At 44.5% G+C, this 14,182-nt stretch overlaps 60 non-coding genes across 60 annotated transcripts; all 60 read right to left on the bottom strand.

Moving 5' to 3' along the window:
* Positions 1–81: 81 nt before the first annotated feature.
* Positions 82–200, bottom strand: LOC144396907 (5S ribosomal RNA). Its single transcript, XR_013459053.1, has one exon. It is a non-coding gene; the product is annotated as a 5S ribosomal RNA (ribosomal RNA).
* A 117-nt stretch (positions 201–317) lies between these two features.
* LOC144397804 (5S ribosomal RNA) lies at positions 318–436 on the bottom strand. The gene has a single exon (XR_013459951.1). It is a non-coding gene; the product is annotated as a 5S ribosomal RNA (ribosomal RNA).
* Positions 437–552: 116 nt separating this feature from the next.
* Positions 553–671, bottom strand: LOC144390484 (5S ribosomal RNA). The gene has a single exon (XR_013454524.1). It is a non-coding gene; the product is annotated as a 5S ribosomal RNA (ribosomal RNA).
* Positions 672–788: 117 nt separating this feature from the next.
* On the bottom strand, positions 789–907 carry LOC144404909 (5S ribosomal RNA). Its single transcript, XR_013466851.1, has one exon. It is a non-coding gene; the product is annotated as a 5S ribosomal RNA (ribosomal RNA).
* Positions 908–1,023: 116 nt separating this feature from the next.
* On the bottom strand, positions 1,024–1,142 carry LOC144396906 (5S ribosomal RNA). Its single transcript, XR_013459052.1, has one exon. It is a non-coding gene; the product is annotated as a 5S ribosomal RNA (ribosomal RNA).
* A 117-nt stretch (positions 1,143–1,259) lies between these two features.
* On the bottom strand, positions 1,260–1,378 carry LOC144404908 (5S ribosomal RNA). The gene has a single exon (XR_013466850.1). It is a non-coding gene; the product is annotated as a 5S ribosomal RNA (ribosomal RNA).
* A 116-nt stretch (positions 1,379–1,494) lies between these two features.
* Positions 1,495–1,613, bottom strand: LOC144397760 (5S ribosomal RNA). The gene has a single exon (XR_013459907.1). It is a non-coding gene; the product is annotated as a 5S ribosomal RNA (ribosomal RNA).
* A 116-nt stretch (positions 1,614–1,729) lies between these two features.
* On the bottom strand, positions 1,730–1,848 carry LOC144404907 (5S ribosomal RNA). Its single transcript, XR_013466849.1, has one exon. It is a non-coding gene; the product is annotated as a 5S ribosomal RNA (ribosomal RNA).
* Positions 1,849–1,965: 117 nt separating this feature from the next.
* On the bottom strand, positions 1,966–2,084 carry LOC144399632 (5S ribosomal RNA). Its single transcript, XR_013461778.1, has one exon. It is a non-coding gene; the product is annotated as a 5S ribosomal RNA (ribosomal RNA).
* A 117-nt stretch (positions 2,085–2,201) lies between these two features.
* Positions 2,202–2,320, bottom strand: LOC144399349 (5S ribosomal RNA). Its single transcript, XR_013461494.1, has one exon. It is a non-coding gene; the product is annotated as a 5S ribosomal RNA (ribosomal RNA).
* A 116-nt stretch (positions 2,321–2,436) lies between these two features.
* LOC144404906 (5S ribosomal RNA) lies at positions 2,437–2,555 on the bottom strand. Its single transcript, XR_013466848.1, has one exon. It is a non-coding gene; the product is annotated as a 5S ribosomal RNA (ribosomal RNA).
* A 117-nt stretch (positions 2,556–2,672) lies between these two features.
* LOC144397803 (5S ribosomal RNA) lies at positions 2,673–2,791 on the bottom strand. Its single transcript, XR_013459950.1, has one exon. It is a non-coding gene; the product is annotated as a 5S ribosomal RNA (ribosomal RNA).
* Positions 2,792–2,907: 116 nt separating this feature from the next.
* LOC144390482 (5S ribosomal RNA) lies at positions 2,908–3,026 on the bottom strand. Its single transcript, XR_013454522.1, has one exon. It is a non-coding gene; the product is annotated as a 5S ribosomal RNA (ribosomal RNA).
* Positions 3,027–3,143: 117 nt separating this feature from the next.
* Positions 3,144–3,262, bottom strand: LOC144404905 (5S ribosomal RNA). Its single transcript, XR_013466847.1, has one exon. It is a non-coding gene; the product is annotated as a 5S ribosomal RNA (ribosomal RNA).
* Positions 3,263–3,378: 116 nt separating this feature from the next.
* On the bottom strand, positions 3,379–3,497 carry LOC144396905 (5S ribosomal RNA). Its single transcript, XR_013459051.1, has one exon. It is a non-coding gene; the product is annotated as a 5S ribosomal RNA (ribosomal RNA).
* Positions 3,498–3,613: 116 nt separating this feature from the next.
* LOC144397759 (5S ribosomal RNA) lies at positions 3,614–3,732 on the bottom strand. The gene has a single exon (XR_013459906.1). It is a non-coding gene; the product is annotated as a 5S ribosomal RNA (ribosomal RNA).
* Positions 3,733–3,848: 116 nt separating this feature from the next.
* On the bottom strand, positions 3,849–3,967 carry LOC144397463 (5S ribosomal RNA). The gene has a single exon (XR_013459609.1). It is a non-coding gene; the product is annotated as a 5S ribosomal RNA (ribosomal RNA).
* Positions 3,968–4,083: 116 nt separating this feature from the next.
* On the bottom strand, positions 4,084–4,202 carry LOC144398791 (5S ribosomal RNA). Its single transcript, XR_013460938.1, has one exon. It is a non-coding gene; the product is annotated as a 5S ribosomal RNA (ribosomal RNA).
* Positions 4,203–4,319: 117 nt separating this feature from the next.
* On the bottom strand, positions 4,320–4,438 carry LOC144400807 (5S ribosomal RNA). Its single transcript, XR_013462742.1, has one exon. It is a non-coding gene; the product is annotated as a 5S ribosomal RNA (ribosomal RNA).
* A 116-nt stretch (positions 4,439–4,554) lies between these two features.
* Positions 4,555–4,673, bottom strand: LOC144390481 (5S ribosomal RNA). Its single transcript, XR_013454521.1, has one exon. It is a non-coding gene; the product is annotated as a 5S ribosomal RNA (ribosomal RNA).
* Positions 4,674–4,790: 117 nt separating this feature from the next.
* Positions 4,791–4,909, bottom strand: LOC144404904 (5S ribosomal RNA). The gene has a single exon (XR_013466846.1). It is a non-coding gene; the product is annotated as a 5S ribosomal RNA (ribosomal RNA).
* Positions 4,910–5,025: 116 nt separating this feature from the next.
* LOC144398403 (5S ribosomal RNA) lies at positions 5,026–5,144 on the bottom strand. The gene has a single exon (XR_013460550.1). It is a non-coding gene; the product is annotated as a 5S ribosomal RNA (ribosomal RNA).
* A 117-nt stretch (positions 5,145–5,261) lies between these two features.
* LOC144400806 (5S ribosomal RNA) lies at positions 5,262–5,380 on the bottom strand. The gene has a single exon (XR_013462741.1). It is a non-coding gene; the product is annotated as a 5S ribosomal RNA (ribosomal RNA).
* A 116-nt stretch (positions 5,381–5,496) lies between these two features.
* Positions 5,497–5,615, bottom strand: LOC144398648 (5S ribosomal RNA). Its single transcript, XR_013460795.1, has one exon. It is a non-coding gene; the product is annotated as a 5S ribosomal RNA (ribosomal RNA).
* A 116-nt stretch (positions 5,616–5,731) lies between these two features.
* On the bottom strand, positions 5,732–5,850 carry LOC144399523 (5S ribosomal RNA). The gene has a single exon (XR_013461669.1). It is a non-coding gene; the product is annotated as a 5S ribosomal RNA (ribosomal RNA).
* Positions 5,851–5,967: 117 nt separating this feature from the next.
* On the bottom strand, positions 5,968–6,086 carry LOC144400805 (5S ribosomal RNA). Its single transcript, XR_013462740.1, has one exon. It is a non-coding gene; the product is annotated as a 5S ribosomal RNA (ribosomal RNA).
* A 116-nt stretch (positions 6,087–6,202) lies between these two features.
* On the bottom strand, positions 6,203–6,321 carry LOC144404903 (5S ribosomal RNA). Its single transcript, XR_013466845.1, has one exon. It is a non-coding gene; the product is annotated as a 5S ribosomal RNA (ribosomal RNA).
* A 117-nt stretch (positions 6,322–6,438) lies between these two features.
* On the bottom strand, positions 6,439–6,557 carry LOC144404901 (5S ribosomal RNA). The gene has a single exon (XR_013466843.1). It is a non-coding gene; the product is annotated as a 5S ribosomal RNA (ribosomal RNA).
* Positions 6,558–6,673: 116 nt separating this feature from the next.
* On the bottom strand, positions 6,674–6,792 carry LOC144396904 (5S ribosomal RNA). The gene has a single exon (XR_013459050.1). It is a non-coding gene; the product is annotated as a 5S ribosomal RNA (ribosomal RNA).
* A 116-nt stretch (positions 6,793–6,908) lies between these two features.
* LOC144398109 (5S ribosomal RNA) lies at positions 6,909–7,027 on the bottom strand. The gene has a single exon (XR_013460256.1). It is a non-coding gene; the product is annotated as a 5S ribosomal RNA (ribosomal RNA).
* Positions 7,028–7,143: 116 nt separating this feature from the next.
* On the bottom strand, positions 7,144–7,262 carry LOC144390478 (5S ribosomal RNA). The gene has a single exon (XR_013454517.1). It is a non-coding gene; the product is annotated as a 5S ribosomal RNA (ribosomal RNA).
* A 116-nt stretch (positions 7,263–7,378) lies between these two features.
* On the bottom strand, positions 7,379–7,497 carry LOC144396903 (5S ribosomal RNA). The gene has a single exon (XR_013459049.1). It is a non-coding gene; the product is annotated as a 5S ribosomal RNA (ribosomal RNA).
* A 117-nt stretch (positions 7,498–7,614) lies between these two features.
* LOC144404900 (5S ribosomal RNA) lies at positions 7,615–7,733 on the bottom strand. The gene has a single exon (XR_013466842.1). It is a non-coding gene; the product is annotated as a 5S ribosomal RNA (ribosomal RNA).
* Positions 7,734–7,849: 116 nt separating this feature from the next.
* Positions 7,850–7,968, bottom strand: LOC144397758 (5S ribosomal RNA). Its single transcript, XR_013459905.1, has one exon. It is a non-coding gene; the product is annotated as a 5S ribosomal RNA (ribosomal RNA).
* A 116-nt stretch (positions 7,969–8,084) lies between these two features.
* On the bottom strand, positions 8,085–8,203 carry LOC144396902 (5S ribosomal RNA). Its single transcript, XR_013459048.1, has one exon. It is a non-coding gene; the product is annotated as a 5S ribosomal RNA (ribosomal RNA).
* A 116-nt stretch (positions 8,204–8,319) lies between these two features.
* On the bottom strand, positions 8,320–8,438 carry LOC144390477 (5S ribosomal RNA). Its single transcript, XR_013454516.1, has one exon. It is a non-coding gene; the product is annotated as a 5S ribosomal RNA (ribosomal RNA).
* A 116-nt stretch (positions 8,439–8,554) lies between these two features.
* On the bottom strand, positions 8,555–8,673 carry LOC144397757 (5S ribosomal RNA). Its single transcript, XR_013459904.1, has one exon. It is a non-coding gene; the product is annotated as a 5S ribosomal RNA (ribosomal RNA).
* A 116-nt stretch (positions 8,674–8,789) lies between these two features.
* Positions 8,790–8,908, bottom strand: LOC144397462 (5S ribosomal RNA). Its single transcript, XR_013459608.1, has one exon. It is a non-coding gene; the product is annotated as a 5S ribosomal RNA (ribosomal RNA).
* Positions 8,909–9,024: 116 nt separating this feature from the next.
* On the bottom strand, positions 9,025–9,143 carry LOC144390476 (5S ribosomal RNA). The gene has a single exon (XR_013454515.1). It is a non-coding gene; the product is annotated as a 5S ribosomal RNA (ribosomal RNA).
* A 116-nt stretch (positions 9,144–9,259) lies between these two features.
* On the bottom strand, positions 9,260–9,378 carry LOC144399442 (5S ribosomal RNA). The gene has a single exon (XR_013461587.1). It is a non-coding gene; the product is annotated as a 5S ribosomal RNA (ribosomal RNA).
* A 117-nt stretch (positions 9,379–9,495) lies between these two features.
* Positions 9,496–9,614, bottom strand: LOC144398349 (5S ribosomal RNA). The gene has a single exon (XR_013460496.1). It is a non-coding gene; the product is annotated as a 5S ribosomal RNA (ribosomal RNA).
* A 116-nt stretch (positions 9,615–9,730) lies between these two features.
* Positions 9,731–9,849, bottom strand: LOC144399406 (5S ribosomal RNA). Its single transcript, XR_013461551.1, has one exon. It is a non-coding gene; the product is annotated as a 5S ribosomal RNA (ribosomal RNA).
* Positions 9,850–9,966: 117 nt separating this feature from the next.
* Positions 9,967–10,085, bottom strand: LOC144404899 (5S ribosomal RNA). Its single transcript, XR_013466841.1, has one exon. It is a non-coding gene; the product is annotated as a 5S ribosomal RNA (ribosomal RNA).
* A 116-nt stretch (positions 10,086–10,201) lies between these two features.
* On the bottom strand, positions 10,202–10,320 carry LOC144398402 (5S ribosomal RNA). The gene has a single exon (XR_013460549.1). It is a non-coding gene; the product is annotated as a 5S ribosomal RNA (ribosomal RNA).
* Positions 10,321–10,437: 117 nt separating this feature from the next.
* Positions 10,438–10,556, bottom strand: LOC144400804 (5S ribosomal RNA). The gene has a single exon (XR_013462739.1). It is a non-coding gene; the product is annotated as a 5S ribosomal RNA (ribosomal RNA).
* Positions 10,557–10,672: 116 nt separating this feature from the next.
* LOC144398647 (5S ribosomal RNA) lies at positions 10,673–10,791 on the bottom strand. The gene has a single exon (XR_013460794.1). It is a non-coding gene; the product is annotated as a 5S ribosomal RNA (ribosomal RNA).
* A 116-nt stretch (positions 10,792–10,907) lies between these two features.
* Positions 10,908–11,026, bottom strand: LOC144399522 (5S ribosomal RNA). The gene has a single exon (XR_013461668.1). It is a non-coding gene; the product is annotated as a 5S ribosomal RNA (ribosomal RNA).
* A 117-nt stretch (positions 11,027–11,143) lies between these two features.
* On the bottom strand, positions 11,144–11,262 carry LOC144400803 (5S ribosomal RNA). Its single transcript, XR_013462738.1, has one exon. It is a non-coding gene; the product is annotated as a 5S ribosomal RNA (ribosomal RNA).
* A 116-nt stretch (positions 11,263–11,378) lies between these two features.
* On the bottom strand, positions 11,379–11,497 carry LOC144404898 (5S ribosomal RNA). Its single transcript, XR_013466840.1, has one exon. It is a non-coding gene; the product is annotated as a 5S ribosomal RNA (ribosomal RNA).
* Positions 11,498–11,613: 116 nt separating this feature from the next.
* On the bottom strand, positions 11,614–11,732 carry LOC144398108 (5S ribosomal RNA). The gene has a single exon (XR_013460255.1). It is a non-coding gene; the product is annotated as a 5S ribosomal RNA (ribosomal RNA).
* Positions 11,733–11,848: 116 nt separating this feature from the next.
* On the bottom strand, positions 11,849–11,967 carry LOC144399118 (5S ribosomal RNA). Its single transcript, XR_013461263.1, has one exon. It is a non-coding gene; the product is annotated as a 5S ribosomal RNA (ribosomal RNA).
* A 117-nt stretch (positions 11,968–12,084) lies between these two features.
* On the bottom strand, positions 12,085–12,203 carry LOC144399631 (5S ribosomal RNA). The gene has a single exon (XR_013461777.1). It is a non-coding gene; the product is annotated as a 5S ribosomal RNA (ribosomal RNA).
* A 116-nt stretch (positions 12,204–12,319) lies between these two features.
* On the bottom strand, positions 12,320–12,438 carry LOC144397637 (5S ribosomal RNA). Its single transcript, XR_013459783.1, has one exon. It is a non-coding gene; the product is annotated as a 5S ribosomal RNA (ribosomal RNA).
* A 117-nt stretch (positions 12,439–12,555) lies between these two features.
* On the bottom strand, positions 12,556–12,674 carry LOC144404897 (5S ribosomal RNA). Its single transcript, XR_013466839.1, has one exon. It is a non-coding gene; the product is annotated as a 5S ribosomal RNA (ribosomal RNA).
* Positions 12,675–12,790: 116 nt separating this feature from the next.
* Positions 12,791–12,909, bottom strand: LOC144396901 (5S ribosomal RNA). The gene has a single exon (XR_013459047.1). It is a non-coding gene; the product is annotated as a 5S ribosomal RNA (ribosomal RNA).
* A 117-nt stretch (positions 12,910–13,026) lies between these two features.
* Positions 13,027–13,145, bottom strand: LOC144397802 (5S ribosomal RNA). Its single transcript, XR_013459949.1, has one exon. It is a non-coding gene; the product is annotated as a 5S ribosomal RNA (ribosomal RNA).
* A 116-nt stretch (positions 13,146–13,261) lies between these two features.
* LOC144390475 (5S ribosomal RNA) lies at positions 13,262–13,380 on the bottom strand. The gene has a single exon (XR_013454514.1). It is a non-coding gene; the product is annotated as a 5S ribosomal RNA (ribosomal RNA).
* Positions 13,381–13,497: 117 nt separating this feature from the next.
* Positions 13,498–13,616, bottom strand: LOC144404896 (5S ribosomal RNA). Its single transcript, XR_013466838.1, has one exon. It is a non-coding gene; the product is annotated as a 5S ribosomal RNA (ribosomal RNA).
* A 116-nt stretch (positions 13,617–13,732) lies between these two features.
* Positions 13,733–13,851, bottom strand: LOC144396900 (5S ribosomal RNA). Its single transcript, XR_013459046.1, has one exon. It is a non-coding gene; the product is annotated as a 5S ribosomal RNA (ribosomal RNA).
* Positions 13,852–13,968: 117 nt separating this feature from the next.
* LOC144404895 (5S ribosomal RNA) lies at positions 13,969–14,087 on the bottom strand. The gene has a single exon (XR_013466837.1). It is a non-coding gene; the product is annotated as a 5S ribosomal RNA (ribosomal RNA).
* Between the last annotated feature and the right edge of the window lie 95 nt (positions 14,088–14,182).

Genomic DNA, 14,182 nt, shown 5'->3' with positions numbered 1-14,182 from the left:
TCAAAGGTTTTGTAGTTTTGACAATTAAATGGAGTCACTTTCTAAGGCCTTCTCTGTGTCTTTTACAGATCGAAATGAAAAAGCTTACAGCACCTGGGATTCCCAGGCGGTCTTCCATCCAAGTACTAACCAGGCCCTACTCTGCTTAGCTTCTGAGATCAGACGAGATCAGGCGGAGCCAGAGAGGTATGGCCGTAAGCAACTGTATGTCCTCTTCCTAATCTTTTAAAATGTGTCAAAGGTTTTGGAGTTTTGATAATGAAAAAGGAGTCACTTTCTAAGGCCTTCTCGATTTCTTCCAGAGAGAGAAATGAAAAAGCTTACGGCACCTGGGATTCCCAGGCGGTGTTCCATCCAAGTACTAACCAGGCCCTACTCTGCTTAGCTTCTGAGATCAGACGAGATCAGGCGGAGCCAGAGAGGTATGGCCGTAAGCAACTGTATGTCCTCTACCTAATCTTTTAAAATGTGTCAAAGGTTTTGGAGTTTTGACAATGAAATGGAGTCACTTTCTAAGTTCTTCTCTGTGTCTTTTACAGATCGAAATGAAAAAGCTTACAGCACCTGGGATTCCCAGGCGGTCTTCCATCCAAGTACTAACCAGGCCCTACTCTGCTTAGCTTCTGAGATCTGACGAGATCAGGCGGAGCCAGAGAGGTATGGCCGTAAGCAACTGTATGTCCTCTTCCTAATATTTTAAAATGTGTCAAAGGTTTTGGAGTTTAGATAATGAAAAAGGAGTCACTTTCTAATGCCTTCTCGATTTCTTCCAGAGAGAGAAATGAAAAAGCTTACGGCACCTGGGATTCCCAGGCGGTCTTCCATCCAAGTACTAACCAGGCCCTACTCTGCTTAGCTTCTGAGATCAGACGAGATCAGGCGGAGCCAGAGAGGTATGGCCGTAAGCAACTGTATGTCCTCTACCTAATCTTTTAAAATGTGTCAAAGGTTTTGTAGTTTTGACAATTAAATGGAGTCACTTTCTAAGGCCTTCTCTGTGTCTTTTACAGATCGAAATGAAAAAGCTTACAGCACCTGGGATTCCCAGGCGGTCTTCCATCCAAGTACTAACCAGGCCCTACTCTGCTTAGCTTCTGAGATCAGACGAGATCAGGCGGAGCCAGAGAGGTATGGCCGTAAGCAACTGTATGTCCTCTTCCTAATATTTTAAAATGTGTCAAAGGTTTTGGAGTTTAGATAATGAAAAAGGAGTCACTTTCTAATGCCTTCTCGATTTCTTCCAGAGAGAGAAATGAAAAAGCTTACGGCACCTGGGATTCCCAGGCGGTCTTCCATCCAAGTACTAACCAGGCCCTACTCTGCTTAGCTTCTGAGATCAGACGAGATCAGGCGGAGCCAGAGAGGTATGGCCGTAAGCAACTGTATGTCCTCTACCTAATCTTTTAAAATGTGTCAAAGGTTTTGTAGTTTTGACAATGAAATGGAGTCACTTTCTAAGGCCTTCTCTGTGTCTTTTACAGATAGAAATGAAAAAGCTTACGGCACCTGGGATTCCCAGGCGGGCTTCCATCCAAGTACTAACCAGGCCCTACTCTGCTTAGCTTCTGAGATCTGACGAGATCAGGCGGAGCCAGAGAGGTATGGCCGTAAGCAACTGTATGTCCTCTACCTAATCTTTTAAAATGTGTCAAAGGTTTTGTAGTTTTGACAATGAAATGGAGTCACTTTCTAAGGCGTTCTCTGTGTCTTTTACAGATAGAAATGAAAAAGCTTACGGCACCTGGGATTCCCAGGCGGTCTTCCATCCAAGTACTAACCAGGCCCTACTCTGCTTAGCTTCTGAGATCAGACGAGATCAGGCGGAGCCAGAGAGGTATGGCCGTAAGCAACTGTATGTCCTCTTCCTAATCTTTTAAAATGTGTCAAAGGTTTTGGAGTTTTGATAATGAAAATGGAGTCACTTTCTAAGGCCTTCTCGATTTCTTCCAGAGAGAGAAATGAAAAAGCTTACGGCACCTGGGATTCCCAGGCGGTCTTCCATCCAAGTACTAACCAGGCCCTACTCTGCTTAGCTTCTGAGATGAGACGAGATCAGGCGGAGCCAGAGAGGTATGGCCGTAAGCAACTGTATGTCCTCTACCTAATCTTTTAAAATGTGTCAAAGGTTTTGGAGTTTTGATAATGAAAAAGGAGTCACTTTCTAATGCCTTCTCGATTTCTTCCAGAGAGAGACATGAAAAAGCACACGGCACCTGGGACTCCCAGGCGGTCTTCCATCCAAGTGCTAACCAGGCCCTACTCTGCTTAGCTTCTGAGATCTGACGAGATCAGGCGGAGCCAGAGAGGTATGGCCGTAAGCAACTGTATGTCCTCTACCTAATCTTTTAAAATGTGTCAAAGGTTTTGTAGTTTTGACAATGAAATGGAGTCACTTTCTAAGGCGTTCTCTGTGTCTTTTACAGATAGAAATGAAAAAGCTTACGGCACCTGGGATTCCCAGGCGGTCTTCCATCCAAGTACTAACCAGGCCCTACTCTGCTTAGCTTCTGAGATCAGACGAGATCAGGCGGAGCCAGAGAGGTATGGCCGTAAGCAACTGTATGTCCTCTTCCTAATCTTTTAAAATGTGTCAAAGGTTTTGGAGTTTTGATAATGAAAAAGGAGTCACTTTCTAAGGCCTTCTCGATTTCTTCCAGAGAGAGAAATGAAAAAGCTTACGGCACCTGGGATTCCCAGGCGGTGTTCCATCCAAGTACTAACCAGGCCCTACTCTGCTTAGCTTCTGAGATCAGACGAGATCAGGCGGAGCCAGAGAGGTATGGCCGTAAGCAACTGTATGTCCTCTACCTAATCTTTTAAAATGTGTCAAAGGTTTTGGAGTTTTGACAATGAAATGGAGTCACTTTCTAAGTTCTTCTCTGTGTCTTTTACAGATCGAAATGAAAAAGCTTACAGCACCTGGGATTCCCAGGCGGTCTTCCATCCAAGTACTAACCAGGCCCTACTCTGCTTAGCTTCTGAGATCTGACGAGATCAGGCGGAGCCAGAGAGGTATGGCCGTAAGCAACTGTATGTCCTCTTCCTAATATTTTAAAATGTGTCAAAGGTTTTGGAGTTTAGATAATGAAAAAGGAGTCACTTTCTAATGCCTTCTCGATTTCTTCCAGAGAGAGAAATGAAAAAGCTTACGGCACCTGGGATTCCCAGGCGGTCTTCCATCCAAGTACTAACCAGGCCCTACTCTGCTTAGCTTCTGAGATCAGACGAGATCAGGCGGAGCCAGAGAGGTATGGCCGTAAGCAACTGTATGTCCTCTACCTAATCTTTTAAAATGTGTCAAAGGTTTTGTAGTTTTGACAATTAAATGGAGTCACTTTCTAAGGCCTTCTCTGTGTCTTTTACAGATCGAAATGAAAAAGCTTACAGCACCTGGGATTCCCAGGCGGTCTTCCATCCAAGTACTAACCAGGCCCTACTCTGCTTAGCTTCTGAGATCAGACGAGATCAGGCGGAGCCAGAGAGGTATGGCCGTAAGCAACTGTATGTCCTCTTCCTAATCTTTTAAAATGTGTCAAAGGTTTTGGAGTTTTGACAATGAAATGGAGTCACTTTCTAAGGCCTTCTCTGTGTCTTTTACAGATAGAAATGAAAAAGCTTACGGCACCTGGGATTCCCAGGCGGGCTTCCATCCAAGTACTAACCAGGCCCTACTCTGCTTAGCTTCTGAGATCTGACGAGATCAGGCGGAGCCAGAGAGGTATGGCCGTAAGCAACTGTATGTCCTCTACCTAATCTTTTAAAATGTGTCAAAGGTTTTGTAGTTTTGACAATGAAATGGAGTCACTTTCTAAGGCGTTCTCTGTGTCTTTTACAGATAGAAATGAAAAAGCTTACGGCACCTGGGATTCCCAGGCGGTCTTCCATCCAAGTACTAACCAGGCCCTACTCTGCTTAGCTTCTGAGATCAGACGAGATCAGGCAGAGCCAGAGAGGTATGGCCGTAAGCAACTGTATGTCCTCTACCTAATCTTTTAAAATGTGTCAAAGGTTTTGGAGTTTTGACAATGAAATGGAGTCACTTTCTAAGTTCTTCTCTGTGTCTTTTACAGATCGAAATGAAAAAGCTTACAGCACCTGGGATTCCCAGGCGGTCTTCCATCCAAGTACTAAGCAGGCCCTACTCTGCTTAGCTTCTGAGATCAGACGAGATCAGGCGGAGCCAGAGAGGTATGGCCGTAAGCAACTGTATGTCCTCTTCCTAATATTTTAAAATGTGTCAAAGGTTTTGGAGTTTAGATAATGAAAAAGGAGTCACTTTCTAATGCCTTCTCGATTTCTTCCAGAGAGAGAAATGAAAAAGCTTACGGCACCTGGGATTCCCAGGCGGTCTTCCATCCAAGTACTAACCAGGCCCTACTCTGCTTAGCTTCTGAGATCTGACGAGATCAGGCGGAGCCAGAGAGGTATGGCCGTAAGCAACTGTATGTCCTCTACCTAATCTTTTAAAATGTGTCAAAGGTTTTGTAGTTTTGACAATGAAATGGAGTCACTTTCTAAGTTCTTCTCTGTGTCTTTTACAGATCGAAATGAAAAAGCTTACAGCACCTGGGATTCCCAGGCGGTCTTCCATCCAAGTACTAACCAGGCCCTACTCTGCTTAGCTTCTGAGATCTGACGAGATCAGGCGGAGCCAGAGAGGTATGGCCGTAAGCAACTGTATGTACTCTTCCTAATATTTTAAAATGTGTCAAAGGTTTTGGAGTTTAGATAATGAAAAAGGAGTCACTTTCTAATGCCTTCTCGATTTCTTCCAGAGAGAGAAATGAAAAAGCTTACGGCACCTGGGATTCCCAGGCGGTCTTCCATCCAAGTACTAACCAGGCCCTACTCTGCTTAGCTTCTGAGATCAGACGAGATCAGGCGGAGCCAGAGAGGTATGGCCGTAAGCAACTGTATGTCCTCTACCTAATCTTTTAAAATGTGTCAAAGGTTTTGTAGTTTTGACAATTAAATGGAGTCACTTTCTAAGGCCTTCTCTGTGTCTTTTACAGATCGAAATGAAAAAGCTTACAGCACCTGGGATTCCCAGGCGGTCTTCCATCCAAGTACTAACCAGGCCCTACTCTGCTTAGCTTTTGAGATCAGACGAGATCAGGCGGAGCCAGAGAGGTATGGCCGTAAGCAACTGTATGTCCTCTTCCTAATCTTTTAAAATGTGTCAAAGGTTTTGGAGTTTTGATAATGAAAAAGGAGTCACTTTCTAATGCTTTCTCGATTTCTTCCAGAGAGAGAAATGAAAAAGCTTACGGCACCTGGGATTCCCAGGCGGTCTTCCATCCAAGTACTAACCAGGCCCTACTCTGCTTAGCTTCTGAGATCTGACGAGATCAGGCGGAGCCAGAGAGGTATGGCCGTAAGCAACTGTATGTCCTCTACCTAATCTTTTAATATGTGTCAAAGGTTTTGTAGTTTTGACAATTAAATGGAGTCACTTTCTAAGGCCTTCTCTGTGTCTTTTACAGATAGAAATGAAAAAGCGTACAGCACCTGGGATTCCCAGGCGGTCTTCCATCCAAGTACTAACCAGGCCCTACTCTGCTTAGCTTCTGAGATCAGACGAGATCAGGCGGAGCCAGAGAGGTATGGCCGTAAGCAACTGTATGTCCTCTACCTAATCTTTTAAAATGTGTCAAAGGTTTTGTAGTTTTGACAATGAAATGGAGTCACTTTCTAATGTCTTCTCGATTTCTTCCAGAGAGAGAAATGAAAAAGCTTACGGCACCTGGGATTCCCAGGCGGGCTTCCATCCAAGTACTAACCAGGCCCTACTCTGCTTAGCTTATGAGATCTGACGAGATCAGGCGGAGCCAGAGAGGTATGGCCGTAAGCGACTGTATGTCCTCTTCCTAATCTTTTAAAATGTGTCAAAGGTTTTGGAGTTTTGATAATGAAAAAGGAGTCACTTTCTAATGCTTTCTCGATTTCTTCCAGAGAGAGAAATGAAAAAGCTTACGGCACCTGGGATTCCCAGGCGGTCTTCCATCCAAGTACTAACCAGGCCCTACTCTGCTTAGCTTCTGAGATCTGACGAGATCAGGCGGAGCCAGAGAGGTATGGCCGTAAGCAACTGTATGTCCTCTACCTAATCTTTTAATATGTGTCAAAGGTTTTGTAGTTTTGACAATTAAATGGAGTCACTTTCTAAGGCCTTCTCTGTGTCTTTTACAGATAGAAATGAAAAAGCTTACGGCACCTGGGATTCCCAGGCGGTCTTCCATCCAAGTACTAACCAGGCCCTACTCTGCTTAGCTTCTGAGATCAGACGAGATCAGGCGGAGCCAGAGAGGTATGGCCGTAAGCAACTGTATGTCCTCTTCCTAATATTTTAAAATGTGTCAAAGGTTTTGGAGTTTAGATAATGAAAAAGGAGTCACTTTCTAATGCCTTCTCGATTTCTTCCAGAGAGAGAAATGAAAAAGCTTACGGCACCTGGGATTCCCAGGCGGTCTTCCATCCAAGTACTAACCAGGCCCTACTCTGCTTAGCTTCTGAGATCAGACGAGATCAGGCGGAGCCAGAGAGGTATGGCCGTAAGCAACTGTATGTCCTCTACCTAATCTTTTAAAATGTGTCAAAGGTTTTGTAGTTTTGACAATTAAATGGAGTCACTTTCTAAGGCCTTCTCTGTGTCTTTTACAGATCGAAATGAAAAAGCTTACAGCACCTGGGATTCCCAGGCGGTCTTCCATCCAAGTACTAACCAGGCCCTACTCTGCTTAGCTTCTGAGATCAGACGAGATCAGGCGGAGCCAGAGAGGTATGGCCGTAAGCAACTGTATGTCCTCTTCCTAATCTTTTAAAATGTGTCAAAGGTTTTGGAGTTTTGACAATGAAATGGAGTCACTTTCTAAGGCCTTCTCTGTGTCTTTTACAGATAGAAATGAAAAAGCTTACGGCACCTGGGATTCCCAGGCGGGCTTCCATCCAAGTACTAACCAGGCCCTACTCTGCTTAGCTTCTGAGATCAGACGAGATCAGGCGGAGCCAGAGAGGTATGGCCGTAAGCAACTGTATGTCCTCTACCTAATCTTTTAAAATGTGTCAAAGGTTTTGGAGTTTTGACAATGAAATGGAGTCACTTTCTAAGTTCTTCTCTGTGTCTTTTACAGATCGAAATGAAAAAGCTTACAGCACCTGGGATTCCCAGGCGGTCTTCCATCCAAGTACTAACCAGGCCCTACTCTGCTTAGCTTCTGAGATCTGACGAGATCAGGCGGAGCCAGAGAGGTATGGCCGTAAGCAACTGTATGTCCTCTACCTAATCTTTTAAAATGTGTCAAAGGTTTTGGAGTTTTGACAATGAAATGGAGTCACTTTCTAAGTTCTTCTCTGTGTCTTTTACAGATCGAAATGAAAAAGCTTACAGCACCTGGGATTCCCAGGCGGTCTTCCATCCAAGTACTAACCAGGCCCTACTCTGCTTAGCTTCTGAGATCAGACGAGATCAGGCGGAGCCAGAGAGGTATGGCCGTAAGCAACTGTATGTCCTCTTCCTAATATTTTAAAATGTGTCAAAGGTTTTGGAGTTTAGATAATGAAAAAGGAGTCACTTTCTAATGCCTTCTCGATTTCTTCCAGAGAGAGAAATGAAAAAGCTTACGGCACCTGGGATTCCCAGGCGGTCTTCCATCCAAGTACTAACCAGGCCCTACTCTGCTTAGCTTCTGAGATCAGACGAGATCAGGCGGAGCCAGAGAGGTATGGCCGTAAGCAACTGTATGTCCTCTTCCTAATATTTTAAAATGTGTCAAAGGTTTTGTAGTTTTGACAATGAAATGGAGTCACTTTCTAAGGCCTTCTCTGTGTCTTTTACAGATAGAAATGAAAAAGCTTACGGCACCTGGGATTCCCAGGCGGGCTTCCATCCAAGTACTAACCAGGCCCTACTCTGCTTAGCTTCTGAGATCTGACGAGATCAGGCGGAGCCAGAGAGGTATGGCCGTAAGCAACTGTATGTCCTCTACCTAATCTTTTAAAATGTGTCAAAGGGTTTGTAGTTTTGACAATTAAATGGAGTCACTTTCTAAGGCCTTCTCTGTGTCTTTTACAGATCGAAATGAAAAAGCTTACAGCACCTGGGATTCCCAGGCGGTCTTCCATCCAAGTACTAACCAGGCCCTACTCTGCTTAGCTTCTGAGATCAGACGAGATCAGGCGGAGCCAGAGAGGTATGGCCGTAAGCAACTGTATGTCCTCTACCTAATCTTTTAAAATGTGTCAAAGGGTTTGTAGTTTTGAAAATTAAATGGAGTCACTTTCTAAGGCCTTCTCTGTGTCTTTTACAGATCGAAATGAAAAAGCTTACAGCACCTGGGATTCCCAGGCGGTCTTCCATCCAAGTACTAACCAGGCCCTACTCTGCTTAGCTTCTGAGATCTGACGAGATCAGGCGGAGCCAGAGAGGTATGGCCGTAAGCAACTGTATGTCCTCTACCTAATCTTTTAAAATGTGTCAAAGGTTTTGTAGTTTTGACAATGAAATGGAGTCACTTTCTAAGGCCTTCTCTGTGTCTTTTACAGATAGAAATGAAAAAGCTTACGGCACCTGGGATTCCCAGGCGGGCTTCCATCCAAGTACTAACCAGGCCCTACTCTGCTTAGCTTCTGAGATCTGACGAGATCAGGCGGAGCCAGAGAGGTATGGCCGTAAGCAACTGTATGTCCTCTACCTAATCTTTTAAAATGTGTCAAAGGTTTTGTAGTTTTGACAATGAAATGGAGTCACTTTCTAAGGCGTTCTCTGTGTCTTTTACAGATAGAAATGAAAAAGCTTACGGCACCTGGGATTCCCAGGCGGTCTTCCATCCAAGTACTAACCAGGCCCTACTCTGCTTAGCTTCTGAGATCAGACGAGATCAGGCAGAGCCAGAGAGGTATGGCCGTAAGCAACTGTATGTCCTCTACCTAATCTTTTAAAATGTGTCAAAGGTTTTGGAGTTTTGACAATGAAATGGAGTCACTTTCTAAGTTCTTCTCTGTGTCTTTTACAGATCGAAATGAAAAAGCTTACAGCACCTGGGATTCCCAGGCGGTCTTCCATCCAAGTACTAACCAGGCCCTACTCTGCTTAGCTTCTGAGATCTGACGAGATCAGGCGGAGCCAGAGAGGTATGGCCGTAAGCAACTGTATGTCCTCTACCTAATCTTTTAATATGTGTCAAAGGTTTTGTAGTTTTGACAATTAAATGGAGTCACTTTCTAAGGCCTTCTCTGTGTCTTTTACAGATCGAAATGAAAAAGCTTACAGCACATGGGATTCCCAGGCGGTCTTCCATCCAAGTACTAACCAGGCCCTACTCTGCTTAGCTTCTGAGATCAGACGAGATCAGGCGGAGCCAGAGAGGTATGGCCATAAGCAACTGTATGTCCTCTTCCTAATCTTTTAAAATGTGTCAAAGGTTTTGGAGTTTTGATAATGAAAAAGGAGTCACTTTCTAATGCCTTCTCGATTTCTTCCAGAGAGAGAAATGAAAAAGCTCACGGCACCTGGGACTCCCAGGCGGTCTTCCATCCAAGTGCTAACCAGGCCCTACTCTGCTTAGCTTCTGAGATCTGACGAGATCAGGCGGAGCCAGAGAGGTATGGCCGTAAGCAACTGTATGTCCTCTACCTAATCTTTTAAAATGTGTCAAAGGTTTTGGAGTTTTGACAATGAAATGGAGTCACTTTCTAAGTTCTTCTCTGTGTCTTTTACAGATCGAAATGAAAAAGCTTACAGCACCTGGGATTCCCAGGCTGTCTTCCATCCAAGTACTAACCAGGCCCTACTCTGCTTAGCTTCTGAGATCTGACGAGATCAGGCGGAGCCAGAGAGGTATGGCCGTAAGCAACTGTATGTACTCTTCCTAATATTTTAAAATGTGTCAAAGGTTTTGGAGTTTAGATAATGAAAAAGGAGTCACTTTCTAATGCCTTCTCGATTTCTTCCAGAGAGAGAAATGAAAAAGCTTACGGCACCTGGGATTCCCAGGCGGTCTTCCATCCAAGTACTAACCAGGCCCTACTCTGCTTAGCTTCTGAGATCAGACGAGATCAGGCGGAGCCAGAGAGGTATGGCCGTAAGCAACTGTATGTCCTCTACCTAATCTTTTAAAATGTGTCAAAGGTTTTGTAGTTTTGACAATTAAATGGAGTCACTTTCTAAGGCCTTCTCTGTGTCTTTTACAGATCGAAATGAAAAAGCTTACAGCACCTGGGATTCCCAGGCGGTCTTCCATCCAAGTACTAACCAGGCCCTACTCTGCTTAGCTTTTGAGATCAGACGAGATCAGGCGGAGCCAGAGAGGTATGGCCGTAAGCAACTGTATGTCCTCTTCCTAATCTTTTAAAATGTGTCAAAGGTTTTGGAGTTTTGATAATGAAAAAGGAGTCACTTTCTAATGCTTTCTCGATTTCTTCCAGAGAGAGAAATGAAAAAGCTTACGGCACCTGGGATTCCCAGGCGGTCTTCCATCCAAGTACTAACCAGGCCCTACTCTGCTTAGCTTCTGAGATCTGACGAGATCAGGCGGAGCCAGAGAGGTATGGCCGTAAGCAACTGTATGTCCTCTACCTAATCTTTTAATATGTGTCAAAGGTTTTGTAGTTTTGACAATTAAATGGAGTCACTTTCTAAGGCCTTCTCTGTGTCTTTTACAGATAGAAATGAAAAAGCGTACAGCACCTGGGATTCCCAGGCGGTCTTCCATCCAAGTACTAACCAGGCCCTACTCTGCTTAGCTTCTGAGATCAGACGAGATCAGGCGGAGCCAGAGAGGTATGGCCGTAAGCAACTGTATGTCCTCTACCTAATCTTTTAAAATGTGTCAAAGGTTTTGTAGTTTTGACAATGAAATGGAGTCACTTTCTAATGTCTTCTCGATTTCTTCCAGAGAGAGAAATGAAAAAGCTTACGGCACCTGGGATTCCCAGGCGGGCTTCCATCCAAGTACTAACCAGGCCCTACTCTGCTTAGCTTATGAGATCTGACGAGATCAGGCGGAGCCAGAGAGGTATGGCCGTAAGCGACTGTATGTCCTCTTCCTAATCTTTTAAAATGTGTCAAAGGTTTTGGAGTTTTGATAATGAAAAAGGAGTCACTTTCTAATGCTTTCTCGATTTCTTCCAGAGAGAGAAATGAAAAAGCTTACGGCACCTGGGATTCCCAGGCGGTCTTCCATCCAAGTACTAACCAGGCCCTACTCTGCTTAGCTTCTGAGATCTGACGAGATCAGGCGGAGCCAGAGAGGTATGGCCGTAAGCAACTGTATGTCCTCTACCTAATCTTTTAATATGTGTCAAAGGTTTTGTAGTTTTGACAATTAAATGGAGTCACTTTCTAAGGCCTTCTCTGTGTCTTTTACAGATAGAAATGAAAAAGCTTACGGCACCTGGGATTCCCAGGCGGTCTTCCATCCAAGTACTAACCAGGCCCTACTCTGCTTAGCTTCTGAGATCAGACGAGATCAGGCGGAGCCAGAGAGGTATGGCCGTAAGCAACTGTATGTCCTCTACCTAATCTTTTAAAATGTGTCAAAGGTTTTGTAGTTTTGACAATGAAATGGAGTCACTTTCTAATGTCTTCTCGATTTCTTCCAGAGAGAGAAATGAAAAAGCTTACGGCACCTGGGATTCCCAGGCGGGCTTCCATCCAAGTACTAACCAGGCCCTACTCTGCTTAGCTTCTGAGATCAGACGAGATCAGGCGGAGCCAGAGAGGTATGGCCGTAAGCAACTGTATGTCCTCTACCTAATCTTTTAAAATGTGTCAAAGGTTTTGTAGTTTTGACAATTAAATGGAGTCACTTTCTAAGGCCTTCTCTGTGTCTTTTACAGATCGAAATGAAAAAGCTTACAGCACATGGGATTCCCAGGCGGTCTTCCATCCAAGTACTAACCAGGCCCTACTCTGCTTAGCTTCTGAGATCAGACGAGATCAGGCGGAGCCAGAGAGGTATGGCCGTAAGCAACTGTATGTCCTCTTCCTAATCTTTTAAAATGTGTCAAAGGTTTTGGAGTTTTGATAATGAAAATGGAGTCACTTTCTAAGGCCTTCTCGATTTCTTCCAGAGAGAGAAATGAAAAAGCTTACGGCACCTGGGATTCCCAGGCGGTCTTCCATCCAAGTACTAACCAGGCCCTACTCTGCTTAGCTTCTGAGATGAGACGAGATCAGGCGGAGCCAGAGAGGTATGGCCGTAAGCAACTGTATGTCCTCTACCTAATCTTTTAAAATGTGTCAAAGGTTTTGGAGTTTTGACAATGAAATGGAGTCACTTTCTAAGTTCTTCTCTGTGTCTTTTACAGATCGAAATGAAAAAGCTTACAGCACCTGGGATTCCCAGGCGGTCTTCCATCCAAGTACTAACCAGGCCCTACTCTGCTTAGCTTCTGAGATCTGACGAGATCAGGCAGAGCCAGAGAGGTATGGCCGTAAGCAACTGTATGTCCTCTTCCTAATATTTTAAAATGTGTCAAAGGTTTTGGAGTTTAGATAATGAAAAAGGAGTCACTTTCTAATGCCTTCTCGATTTCTTCCAGAGAGAGAAATGAAAAAGCTTACGGCACCTGGGATTCCCAGGCGGTCTTCCATCCAAGTACTAACCAGGCCCTACTCTGCTTAGCTTCTGAGATCAGACGAGATCAGGCGGAGCCAGAGAGGTATGGCCGTAAGCAACTGTATGTCCTCTACCTAATCTTTTAAAATGTGTCAAAGGTTTTGTAGTTTTGACAATTAAATGGAGTCACTTTCTAAGGCCTTCTCTGTGTCTTTTACAGATCGAAATGAAAAAGCTTACAGCACCTGGGATTCCCAGGCGGTCTTCCATCCAAGTACTAACCAGGCCCTACTCTGCTTAGCTTCTGAGATCAGACGAGATCAGGCGGAGCCAGAGAGGTATGGCCGTAAGCAACTGTATGTCCTCTTCCTAATCTTTTAAAATGTGTCAAAGGTTTTGGAGTTTTGATAATGAAAAAGGAGTCACTTTCTAAGGCCTTCTCGATTTCTTCCAGAGAGAGAAATGAAAAAGCTTACGGCACCTGGGATTCCCAGGCGGTGTTCCATCCAAGTACTAACCAGGCCCTACTCTGCTTAGCTTCTGAGATCAGACGAGATCAGGCGGAGCCAGAGAGGTATGGCCGTAAGCAACTGTATGTCCTCTACCTAATCTTTTAAAATGTGTCAAAGGTTTTGGAGTTTTGACAATGAAATGGAGTCACTTTCTAAGTTCTTCTCTGTGTCTTTTACAGATCGAAATGAAAAAGCTTACAGCACCTGGGATTCCCAGGCGGTCTTCCATCCAAGTACTAACCAGGCCCTACTCTGCTTAGCTTCTGAGATCTGACGAGATCAGGCGGAGCCAGAGAGGTATGGCCGTAAGCAACTGTATGTCCTCTTCCTAATATTTTAAAATGTGTCAAAGGTTTTGGAGTTTAGATAATGAAAAAGGAGTCACTTTCTAATGCCTTCTCGATTTCTTCCAGAGAGAGAAATGAAAAAGCTTACGGCACCTGGGATTCCCAGGCGGTCTTCCATCCAAGTACTAACCAGGCCCTACTCTGCTTAGCTTCTGAGATCAGACGAGATCAGGCGGAGCCAGAGAGGTATGGCCGTAAGCAACTGTATGTCCTCTACCTAATCTTTTAAAATGTGTCAAAGGTTTTGTAGTTTTGACAATTAAATGGAGTCACTTTCTAAGGCCTTCTCTGTGTCTTTTACAGATCGAAATGAAAAAGCTTACAGCACCTGGGATTCCCAGGCGGTCTTCCATCCAAGTACTAACCAGGCCCTACTCTGCTTAGCTTCTGAGATCAGACGAGATCAGGCGGAGCCAGAGAGGTATGGCCGTAAGCAACTGTATGTCCTCTTCCTAATATTTTAAAATGTGTCAAAGGTTTTGGAGTTTAGATAATGAAAAAGGAGTCACTTTCTAATGCCTTCTCGATTTCTTCCAGAGAGAGAAATGAAAAAGCTTACGGCACCTGGGATTCCCAGGCGGTCTTCCATCCAAGTACTAACCAGGCCCTACTCTGCTTAGCTTCTGAGATCAGACGAGATCAGGCGGAGCCAGAGAGGTATGGCCGTAAGCAACTGTATGTCCTCTACCTAATCTTTTAAAATGTGTCAAAGGTTTTGTAGTTTTGACAATGAAATGGAGTCACTTTCTAAGGCCTTCTCTGTGTC

Source organism: Gasterosteus aculeatus, chromosome 2 (genome assembly GCF_964276395.1).
Source record: "Gasterosteus aculeatus chromosome 2, fGasAcu3.hap1.1, whole genome shotgun sequence".
NCBI lineage: Eukaryota > Metazoa > Chordata > Actinopteri > Perciformes > Gasterosteidae > Gasterosteus > Gasterosteus aculeatus.
This window is presented reverse-complemented; position numbering and strand designations above follow the sequence as displayed.